General features: G+C 41.1%; 1 protein-coding gene across 1 annotated transcript in view; it reads left to right on the forward strand.

Annotated features, from left to right (window-relative positions):
- The first annotated feature begins 7,329 nt into the window (after positions 1-7,329).
- Positions 7,330-12,473, forward strand: part of LOC146868343 (uncharacterized) — a 155,329-nt gene continuing 150,185 nt past the window's right edge. The window contains exons 1-2 of the mRNA XM_085624110.1: positions 7,330-7,337; positions 11,981-12,046. The gene's annotated coding sequence lies outside the window, so the exon portion shown is untranslated. The remainder of the gene's footprint in view (positions 7,338-11,980; positions 12,047-12,473) is intronic.

Below are 12,473 nucleotides of genomic sequence, written 5' to 3' on the forward strand. Positions count from 1 at the left end.
TAGGACCTGGCACATGGAGCCAGGTATTTGGTCACTAGGCAGCCACTTGCTCCTGTTGTAGGATTGGATGGGGCAGGACTAGACCGCGACCCGCCAAAACCTGACACCTGGCTCCTACCCTTTATCTTTCTCCCATACATCTTTGCTTCATCTTGAGAAAGATGCGGGGCCTACAACTGTATAGGAGTTCAAATGAGGAATACCCCACACTGCTCTGCACCTGTCCTCAGATTACTAAAAATGCCAAAGGTAATAAATGATCCCAATATTTTCCTTCTCTAGACTACATCTTTTTTAATGTATGGTTTAGAGACCCATTATACATTCCTACCAGCCGTCTGTCTGCGGATGATACAAAGAGGTTTTGATGTGGAATACATTCAACTGTTTGCATACCTGCTTCATTAGCTGAGACACTAAAGGTGTCCCCTGATCCGTGAGGATCTCTTTTGGAAAACCAACACAAGAAAATACTTCCACAAGGATTTGGGCTATGTTTTTAGTGCTAGGAGATCTTAAAGGAATGGTCTCTGTATATCAGATTGAATAGTCAACCAATAACTGAACATATTGGTTACCTTTGCTAGATTTAGGCAGGGGTTCAATACGATCCATTCTGACCCTTTCAAATGATGTCTCAATGATGAGTAAGGGCCGTAAGGGAACAGGTGGGGTTGATAAGGATTCTTTTCCTGGCAGATCTCACATTCCTGGCAATATTTGTTTACCTGGGCCATAATTCCAGCCCAGTGAAAATGGAGTAACACCACCTGACTGGTTTTCTAGGGCCCCGTATGCCCTGCCAACAAATGTGAGTGAGCATAAAATGAGATCTGCTCTCTAAATTCATGGGGAACCAATAATTGTGGTGACTCATTTTTTTTGCCTACCCTATACAACAGACTCTTCTTTATCAAGAAGTGGGGATAGGAAGAATAGGATTGTTCTCATTTACTTTGACCTCCTGCCAAGCATTTTCCAGAGTAGCATTATTCACTTGTCTCTGTTTATAATTCCGATCTATTGCCCATGGTTCGGGGGTCAGTAAAGTATTTAGAGGTGAGTCTTTCTCTTGGGACGCTTCTGGCTGGGGTCTTTCCTCTAGTGTTGCTAAGAACATTTCTAGTAACCGGAGGTTGTCAGTGTGTAATATGATATCCTCTGAAAGATTTCTAAGGGATCCCACTTCTATGCCAAAGTCTTGTCCCTTAATAGTTTTTACATTATGGTGGGCTACTAGATTAGCCATGTATAAATCGAATGCATATGTATCTTCCAGGAGCGATTTGGGACGGATGTATCCAGTCCCCCTGTCCCACTGATTGCCTAAATCCAGAGTCTTAAAGAGCTGTCACTCATTTCTGATTGATCTGTAAACTTACTTATAAACAGGTGCCCATTTATTGGGTAAAGAGGATGGAGAGTGGAGCTGAGTTTACCTCCATAGGTTCTTCCCCTGGCTTCTTGTTTGGACATAAACAGGTGATAGGCCCCACTCACCACACTCAAAACATTGGGGTCCTTTGTTGGAGCACACCTCGGGCTTAAGACAATGATCCTTCTGTTCATCCTGAACCATGATTGGGGGGAATACGGTTTTCTTTTTCTGGTTCCCACTGGTAATATCGAGGTTGAGCCTGAGAAAAGGTGGAGGCCATTTCTACTGCCTTTTGAATGGTAATAATAGAATGCTGCTTTAGCCACTTTTTGGTGGATACTGAGAGGGCCTCCAAATGTTGCTCCAGATAGCTTTGGTCCATTATCTCTTTCTTACTGTTTTCCTGTGGTCGCAGTCATTTGTCTCAGGTGGAATGCAGCTTAAAACAAGCATTTGCAATGCAATAGGTCTTGCATTTATGAGAGTTTGAGCTATTGGCATTGTAAATGACAATGCCTTATATTTATGTGTTGTTTTTAAAACAGATAAATGGCATTCTCGTTTACAATGCCAATTGCTTAAACCTGAACCGCAAATACAAAACCTACTGCATTGCAAATGTGTGCTATAAAAATTTTAAAAAGCTTTTTAGGAGAGCGTGTGTTCTGCCTGCAACAGCAGGCATAACAAAGCTATTTGAGATAATAGTGCTCAGAGGCTGTAATTAAAACCTACAGAGGTTACATAATGAGACAAGGCGGCACTAAGGAGGGACTACTAGGCCTTTTGACCAATGAACAGCCACAGTTTACAGTGGACAATGACACAGGCCAATGAAAAATGTGTGCGGAGATTGGGGGGAACGTCAAGTCCCTACCTCAATACATCATGCCTCGCAGAGCAGCGCATGTGCTGCCCAGGCTTGACCTAAAAAGGTACATATGGTAACCAACAAATTCATAGATTTGGCTCTTCTCTTAACTGTAGGTCCATAGCAATGTATTGGAAGACGCACACTCTCCCAAATGTGAAACATTGGTGTGCGGCAACCATCAAGTTGGGCAGGGCCAAGGCAACGACTTTGCGGCGTGAGGAAGTGCGAGGATTGAGGTGTACTCCCATTGCGGCACTGTGGGAGGGAGTATTGCATGAACTCCAGTTGTTAAAAGACTCCCTAGCGGCCTAGTTGGGTAGCCTTCCGCTACTGATCACTGATACTACTGGTGTCTGGTACGCAAGGTGTGTGTGTCTGGTGTCCTTCACATAGTGCTCCTGAGACTCTCTGCTCAAGGGGTTGGAGGGGGGTTGGTCTACATTACTCTCGGAATGTAACTGTGAGTTGTGCTGTGAGATGAGGGGGGTGTGGGTCTGCACACTGCCTGCTGCTCCCCAATGGAAAAATAATGTGGAGGTATGACTACTGATATTATTATGTGGATAAGTGACCAGCTGACTGGTGCAGACAACGTATGGAACTCCCTGATGTGATATGATGGTTGTTAATGTTCTAAAAATATTATACTGAACCGACTGCTCCTTGCCAAATACTGTCAGTACCAGGTAATGTCTAATACATGACTGTACTTCGAACACCCCCATGATGTAACACGTGCGTTGTACTGGAAAATAAATGAAGATTGGTCCAAAAAAAAAAAAGTCACAAGTTCAAATGGTGGCGGGCCCACCTAGTTATTCATCCTTCTGAGGTCAATTAATTGAGCATGATTGAGTTCGGTAACAATAAAGATTTGTTATTTGTCAATAGCGCCAAGAGAGCCCATCCAGGTGTACACTACGCCTGCTATGTTAGGTTGGGTATTAACTGTCCCAAACACTATGGTCTTATTAGACATCAAATATAGTGGCATTACAATCTTCCTCCTCATCCTGACACATGTATCCTTGGGACACCGGAAGTAATCTCTGACTAGGTCTTTGTGTTTCCGCATAAGCTCCTGTTTACTAGTTTTCTGCAACAGCTCGCTGCGCCTCGGCCCTGTACATCATAAAACACCATTATCTTTACAGTCATTATCACACGCAAGCTTCATTATAATCAATATAATTTTTAACACCTTATTTTCTTGCTTAGCAATCATTTGGGCATCATGTGCTCGCTTAAAAATCGATACAACTGGCAACACGCAGTCGTCAAAGTCACAAGCATTCTTCAAATTCATTTCTCTAAGCAATCTTCTAGGAAAGGTGAGCCAAAATTAAAATGCATTGCAATCAGAGCGACTTGCGAACATAAGGGACACATTTTTTTTCCATAACAGGCATTAATATCCACGCTCTTTAAGGTTTGATGATGATAGCTCTTCCAGTGGTGACACGTGGACTCTTCAGCAGCGAGACAAAGGTCCTTCCTTCCCCCTTGTTTTCTGGTATTTCTATACACTTTCTGGTAATTTCAAAAAATCTTTGGAAAATTTGCAAAATGTCAGAAATCTGTAGGGAACTAACAGATCTGCATTTTCTGCATAAAACGTTTCTCTGCAGGTGTGGACTGTCCATAGTGAAGAGACGCTGATCTTTCATACTTACTGTTCTTGCAATGCATTTGTGCCTAAAGGATGGATTGTGTCTTCAGGGAGTTTTTAGCTTTAGTGATGTAGCCACATTTTTGCATTTAAGTAAACATCTTGAGCGACCTAGTTATTATCATCAAGGGTCTTCAGCACGACACACAGAGGGAAAGGGTTAAAGTTCGGCAAATGTGCTGAGGTTCAGAGGAGCGAAAAAAGAGAAACCAGAGGGGGGGCGAGGCCCGATAGGGGAGAAATACTGAACAAGGCATGTAGCGGAGGAAAGAGGGAGGAATTTTTCTCCCGTACCTGAAAAGTGAATGAACAGAGAGCAAGCGGATAGCATTTCTTTTTTTACATGCAGTGTCCTGGGTTCTCACCTGCATGCTGCTGGGCCAGCTCTGTGGCAGCACCTGAATGAACACCGTCAGGGCTGCCAGCACCAGCGCTGCCCACAGTGGCAGGTAGCTAAGCCAAGCCATGCTGCAGCCAAAGAGGACTTGGGGTGTTCAGTGCACCACCTGCAGCGCGCGCCGCTGACTCCCTGCTCTTGGCACGAGATGCAAAGAGTGGCAGAGAACAGGTGCTCCGCACGCACGTGCTCTCAATAACACAGGCAGACTGGAGGCGGAACTAAAGTTTAAAATGCACAAGTTACCAGCCTCCTCCTCCCACCTGCCGTAGAAGAGTGGAAAGACACTGTAGCTGCAGTTGGCGCCATGTTGGAAGGGCACGGCTTCCAGTTAGTGTCCTTAAATGCCAGGATAATAGCAATTATTGCCTCCCCCTAGCCTCTGTATTTTTTGTAGCCTAGCAGCGCGAGGATCAAGCAAGTTTACACAATATAAAATTGCCCCAAAAAAAGCAGTGTACCAGCGGGTCAAGTTTGCACTCTATAAAATTGCACCAAAAAAAAAGCAGTGTTGGGAAGCGCTGCCAACCGTGGTCCTTACAGTAAGAAGACACTAGACACCTAGCTGCTCCAATTCAGCAAAGCTCATAGACTGGTTGGGCTGCAACCCTGATTGCAGCTCGGTGTATTATTATTATTTTTTTAAATATCTTTATTGGCATATATGATAACATGACAAACCATCAGTATACATTCAGTATTCACACACTATAGGGCAGCAAAGCAACATGTACATTAGTCGGTAATCTATTCACAGTATGTCTGCAATCAGGTTTGCATCTGTTATTCCCGATACCTTCCTCTTATGCATGTGCCTCCACATTGTGAACCCAGGTATATCTACTGTCTCCGAACTTATCAGCTACCTTTTATCTACCTGCAGCTTGGTGTATGTGTAAACAAGCCCAATCACCTTCAAAAGAAAGCCCAAAATAAAACAAATCCTACCGAAATACACCCAATTGCCGTGGACATTGAAAAGTTTAAAAAAGCTAAATAAATACAATAAACTGAGGGGAAGGCACAGTGCATGAGGCAGGAACAACACAACTGGGGCAGTAAAAGGACATGGGAGGGAGGAATTCAATATTTACATGTAAGCAGCCATGGCGCCAAAGCTGAACGCAGACAGTAACAGACCAGAAAACCATGAAATAAACACATAATACATAAAGACCAATGGCAGAATGACACAGTAGTTAGTCCCTGCTGCCTGGGAGGAACTGAAGAGAAAAATGAGGGACAATGAGGCAGGACTGACCACTAGCAAGCAAAGATTTTTAAAGGACACTGAAACAAACAAATCATAAGCAGGGGGGTGGCTTTAAGCCAACATGAGCAATTACAACAGGTCTTGAATGCTCGACCTAAAAAGATCTTCGGAGTATCTGCATGTAGGCCTCTTTCATTTTCTAGATCTTATTCTTTATTCTTTATTTCCTCGTATGGGGTACCTCCCTGGGCGTTCATTATTTGGTATGCTGCCTGGGCTTCTCTAGTTAGGAGACGGAGGAGAAAAAAAGAGCACTTTGCTCTAGGCCAAGCATAAGCCCTAGCAGCTCTTTTGAAGTATTACAATAAAGCATCAGGGTGTTCGCCCACAATATGCTTTTGTAACTATAATGTGGAAGTAGAACCTCTACTCATTGCCAAACCAGAAGTCAATTGAAACTGATCTTTATTCAAATGGTCCAACTGTGACTAGACAGCATCGCAGAATATCTCTCGGTCCGCTTTGGTCGAGGACATTTGCCTCTCAATACCCATTCTAACTTCCTTTGTCCTTGTACTAATTGCTGTACCACGGAATCAATTATGTAACAATGGAAGGCTGCCTGCATTCTCAACCATGGTTTGCTTGGCATGCGATTGACAACACAAGATAGTTGGGTTTTGGAAGTAGGTATTTATTTGGACAGTTATTTTTAACTTGATGAAATTCTCAAGTTTTCTGTTTTCTCTTTTCCTTCCTTCTAGAATGGCCGGAAGTCTGTTCCACCGGCCCCCTCGAAACAAGGAAACAAGCCACAGGTAAGTCTCTTATACTTTTTCCCAGAGTAAGGTTAATACAGGTGCCCTTATCTTTCTCTGGGTGTACCGTCTCTTGTGGGGTTAGTGAGGTGTGAGGGATTTGATTTCTCTATAGTCGTGGAAGCCAAATAAAAGGTAGTGCCCAAATAAGAGTAAGAAAAGAGAAACAAGATTGGAATAGAAGGAATACTCTTCTTTCAACATGCACCTGGTCTTTCTTACAAGCTGCGTGGTCCTTTTAGTCTTTGATGGCACAGCTCAATTTCCAACCAGGTTGAGTGAGTAAGAGGGGTGGTTAAAGGTGGTGCTCCAGACCAGGATAAATCACCAGCTCCTTTTAGTCTCAGAAGAGATTCCCGATCTTAACCGTGGCATGGCAGTTTTAGGACAAGTGAAGGAGTTTCATGCAGCATGCGAAACCTAATAAAAGATTAAACGAAAACCCACCCGTAATTTATGACACTCCACCTGCCTCCTCCGTTAATACTGAAGTTTCAATGTTGGCCTCATCTTAGGCTCAAATTAGACACTTGTGTTGCCCCTCCATCCACCCGTGCCTGAATAGCAACCGGTCATGTTCCTGGGCGAGCCACGCTCCTCCTGGAGCGTGGCTGGGCGAAGCATCCTGCCAGTGTCCATCCTGCCATTGAGAGATCCTCCCATCAGCGTCTTCATTCCCCTGGGCTCCGTACAGCTTGTCCAGTCTCAGGTGTTCTCTCATTGCAGTGTAGTCCTCAGCATCCACACCCCCTTGGTCTCTAGGTACTCGATTTAAAGGGCCTTGGTTGAGCAGTATCGGGGAAAGACTTATCCTCTTCCCATCTTGTTGTAGCAATCAGGATAGGATTTCCTGTTGTCCCTTCAAATGATGCCTGACTTTGTCCTTCCTTTATTTCTGTGATATCCTCGAAGGCCTGAAAAAGTAAAAGGGTTTTGTGATTTGGTTTTTCAGGGGAAGCGCCGTGCACGGGCCAAGACACGTCATCCGGTAAGTCCTCATTGTTCAGCCCTTCACCCCCTCCATTCTGACACTACTGTAGAGTATATTTGCGTCCACTGTACTGGTGTACAGTCGAGTGCTATAGACTGGAGTGTTGTACAGTCTAGGAGCATGTATTGGAATATCATATATTGAAATAGCATACAGTTGAGTGGCATACAGTAGACTCAGGTACAATGAAGTGGCGTGAAGTGTAATAGCGTACACTGGAGTGGAGTACAGTGGAGTATCATAAGGTGGAGTGGCGTACAGTTTAGTACTGCACAGTGGGCTTACGTAAAGTTGAGTGTGGTACAGTGTAGTGTTCTCAATTAAAATTTCATAAAGTGCAGTGTCATATATTGGAGTGCCGTACAGTGCAATGGTGCTGAGCTGAATAGCATACTATACAGTTGGGTGCAGTGCAATAAGGTACAGTGCTATGCGTATACTGGAGGAGCTTAAAGTGTAGTGTCATACACTGGAGTAGCATAGAATTGAGTAATCTTCAGTGTAATAATGTTCAGTTTAATGTCGTGTAATCTTTTAACGTATATTGGAGTGGCATATACTGGAGTAATATACAGTAGAGTGTTGCAGAATTGAAAAGGGTTCATTATCGAAGCATAGAGTCTAGTAATATACAGTGATGTGTTGTTTAGTTTAGTGGTGCAGAATGTAGTCTTGTTAAGTGTAATATTAGTATATTAGGAAAGAACAGTGGTGTATACTGCATTTCAGTAAAATGGAGTGCTATAGAGTGGATTAGCATACTCTAGAATAGCGTACACTCCAGTACTGTACTATGAAGTGGGGTATAGTTGAATAACATATAATGGAACAGAGTAAACTAGACTTACTCTGAATAGCGAGCAGTACAGTGTAGGGGTACAATGAATAGCGAGCAGTACAGTGTAGGGGTTTCCAGAAACTGTCATACACAAAAGTGTACTAGGATACTGTGGTGAACAGTATAATAGTGTAGAGTCTAGTGTTGTAGACTGGAGTAGCTTACAGAGTAGTTCAGTGGAGTAGAGTGGAGTAATGTACAGTAGATTAGTGTACAATAGAGTGGTGTATACTGAAGTGTCGTAAAGCGGATTAGCATACTTTAAATAGCGTACAGTGGAGTGCCGTAAAGTGAGTTTTTTATACAGTCAAGTGGCGTAAAGTGGAGTGTGTAAATTAAAGGAACCATAGGGTTAAAGTGTGGGAAAAAATTTACATTTTATATCTGCAAAATATATATTATAATATGTAAATTTATATTTTTTGGTTGTATATGTAAATAGTGTAAGTAATGTAAAACTTATACGTTATTTAAAATGTACTTATATTTTGTGCTATGGTGTACCATGCTCGCTCACGGTATACCACGGTACAAGGGGTTCACAACTGGAAATTACATTGGTTGATGGCTATGTTTACCAAAGGTAAAAATCAGCCATATCGTTTTTATCACAAATTTCCATTATTGTACGGTCAGTGTTTTGCTAACTTATGGGTTAGAGTGTTACATATAATTAAGTATTAAGTTTTATTGTTATTAACTACCTGTTACCACTTTGTCAGTGGTAATAGGTTACCTTTTTTGTTTACAAATGTGTAGATATTATCGACCTATGGATTTTTAAATATTTTCTCTTTTAGTAATGTTGGCTCCGTTTGCTGAATCTCAGCGAAATTTAACATACTTGTTCCACCCGTTTTTTTGTGGAAGGAGTAAACGTTTTGTATGGTTTAGTCAAGGGGATCCAATGAAAAAAGAGGATCCCAAAACATGCGTAATTACAATATATTTCACGTACACTTTTGTATTTTCCGTTCTGCTGAAACTGCCAGTCACATTTTGTTACAATGTAGCAGGATTAGTTGCCCACATGATTATTTTGTGTAGGTTAGGTAAGTAGTGTAGCTAATTTATAGGTTTTAGGGTATTTAAAGTTAGTGATATCTGTTGTGTGTTTTTAGCGAAATATGGAGGTATTTTGCGATAGTACCACAGTTCATAGTGATTACGAGTCATTAGCTAATTGTGTAATCTTTGGCTTTAGAAAAGTTAAACGCAGCTATGTTTTTGGGTACACTTTGCCCATTTTCTGTGTTACGCCTTCAGATGTAGGTAAGTATTCGTGGGATGGTATTTTTGCCCTAACTATTACCACTTTAGTAAAGTGTAATAGGTACATCAAAATATTTAAACCTTTCTATATATTAAAAAAAAAACAACAGAGAGCGCGGTAGTACCGTGGTACCCTAAAAACATTTTGTAAGGTTAACATTTTTCTTTTTTATTTCTATAAATGTTTATAGCAGTGTACTCTAAGCTGTGTTTTTTTGTAAAGTAGCAGGGTAATTTTTACTAATTAGCGCGCTACTCCATACACAATTTTACACTTTTTTGTATATATTTAAATATGTAAAAAATTGAAAATACACTTTAGCACATTATATTTATAAAAAATAGTGTCATATTATTTGCAATTTTTTTTAAATATTTGTTTACGGTACTTCGGTACTTCCGATTAAAGAAAATATATATATTTAAACTTATAAATATTTTTCTCTACCTATTACCCCTTTCCTAAAGTGGTAATAGGTAGGGAAAAATACCAAACCCAATACTTACCTACATTGAATGGTGTAATGCAGAACACAGGGAAACTTGAACTGAAAACAACATGGCTGCCTTCAACTTTTGTAAATGCAGTCAGTTAGCCAATCAGCTAATGACTTGTCATCACTATATACCTGGAGAGTACCAGGAGAGAACTGGGGTACTACCGTGGCCACCGATATAGCTCAATTTAAAACACTTAAAACATAAAAAATACTTACCCTACTTACCTCCAGTACTCACAATGTCATCTGCATACCATAACATATAATCCTTCCAAATGTTGTGAAAATCAGACTGACAGTTTTTCTGCTACACGAAATACAAAAGTCTATGTAAAAAGCATTGGATTTTACACCCATTTTGGAATCCCCCTTTTTTCTTTGCATCCCCTTGATAAAATGCAATGAAACCTTCAGGACTTCAAGAATAACACGGGGCTGTAGGTCTGCAGAGTTTTACGGATGTTCGTCAAACGGGTGCAAGGGACAGAAATCTCTATCTCCAGTCACCCTAACTATAACTACAGAATGGCTCCTGCCACTGTGTAATACCTTAACTAGGGGTACCACTGTCTGTAACAACAACCAATCAGTGTTGATGGGACATGTCTACTGTTGCTGATTGTTTGAGAAAAAGCAGTTGACAAAAATAGCTTTTTTTGCATTGGGTGGTCTCTTTAATGTTTTCAACATGATATAGAACTATCTAATGTTTCCCTTTTGACCTAAAAATTAGAATAAAAAATTATTTTCAAAACAAGTGTGGAATTAGCATTCACTTTCATTGGTAATAAAAGCATAAGTTTCCATATTATGCAATGCTGTATTATTGTTCCACAAATGCAGTATAATGCCCTTACAACATGTTCAACACTGATTTAATATGGACCTGACTTGATTAGGTCATAGAGACTAAAATTGCACCTGAGAAACTTTTATTAGTTAGCATAGTTTGTCTTTCACTGAGAACTCTTTCTGACTTTTTTTTTTACCATTAGAGTTTGCCTCCAACTGCAGTGGATAGTGAAAAGGCGATGAGACGTATAATAAGCAGTTCCTCCTCTAATGTAATGCTTTTATACAAAATAAATCGAGCAATGTTTCCCAGTTCGGTGAAGGTTAAGTGCTGTGGCGGCCGGCACAGGTAAGTGCTGTGGATTGGGGCAGGGCGAGGCGGGGGGAAGTCGACAGACGACAGAATGGGTATTATTTATTTATTTAATTATACATATTCCGTAGTGTGTCAACTTGCCCCGCCCCCACTCAGCCCCACCGCATTAACCTGTGCCGGCCGCTGCTGGTTAAGTGGACCAGCGAGGATTTTCTAAAACCTGAGTTCAACAATAGGATTGCTCGTCTTGTTATGTATTGCCACCAAGAAGTCCAATCAATGTCATCCGTGTTTATTTTTGCCCTCAACAATGTTCAAAGACTCTAATTCCTTTAGCCGAATATACCATACTTTATCTCCAGTTTGTATATAATAGTAATGTAAACTTTTACCAGAATGTCATGGCTTGTTTCTGACATCTGCTATTTTTAAAGACTATTTGTATGCCAAGACAAATCCTTAAGTGCTCATACATTTATCGATTTCCCATCAGTGAGATTAATTCCTCGTGGTGGTATTGACATACCCAATCTCTTAAATTTATTGATTGGGCTTCACTCATGCCTCTATCACCAATGAAAAATAGTTTAAAAACATAACAGAAACTTGCACTGTTATAATGGATGTGTGATGCCGCTCACGAATAGAGAGCTTGTACGTGTACATGATACGACATGTTAACATCGCTGACTGTATACTGCCTATAAGATCCTGAAAATGTACATGTATGTCTTTTGTCCTCGAAGTTTTAATAAAAACAAGTTTTTCTAAAAAAAAATGAAAAAGAGGTCAAGGGCCTCAAACACCCTGTAATCAACACAGATAAAAACTGATCGATTTGTGAAAGCAATGTGTAATATGAGGAGTATGCATTATTGTGTCTTTTTGTAAATGTTACGGGATTTTTTTAAATTTACTCCAGCGACCTATTTCTGATGTCCCTGCGCAGAAGCAAAATAATACAACTGAGGAAACATCAACTGAACAGGTTAGTATATTCCGCCTATCATATCATATCGGAGGTGAGTCACTCGTGCTTATCACACAGAGAGAGCGCCAGAGACACACTGACTATCAGAGAAAGACCTGGCCCCCATGTGAGATTCTTCATCGTCTGAGCCTTCTATGTTTGCTCATGCACACATTTCAGAGCACACAGGGACTTACGTCTTGTGTAGTGACTGGTACACAGTAAGAACAATTCCAGACTATTTCCTCCTTCTGTATTTATACTCGGTTTCAGGGTATTTCTCCACAGAGAAACCAGTACCTTGCATATTCCCAGGCGTGATTATACTGAACGAGTTCATATCGCAGTTCATTACTCATATTAAAACCTTCAGACCCATTTAGAGAGTCATGAAAAATAAGTAGCAGCACCATGAATTGGCGAAAGGAACCCCACACATGGAATT

Source organism: Triturus cristatus, chromosome 1_2 (assembly GCF_964204655.1).
Source record: "Triturus cristatus chromosome 1_2, aTriCri1.1, whole genome shotgun sequence".
NCBI lineage: Eukaryota > Metazoa > Chordata > Amphibia > Caudata > Salamandridae > Triturus > Triturus cristatus.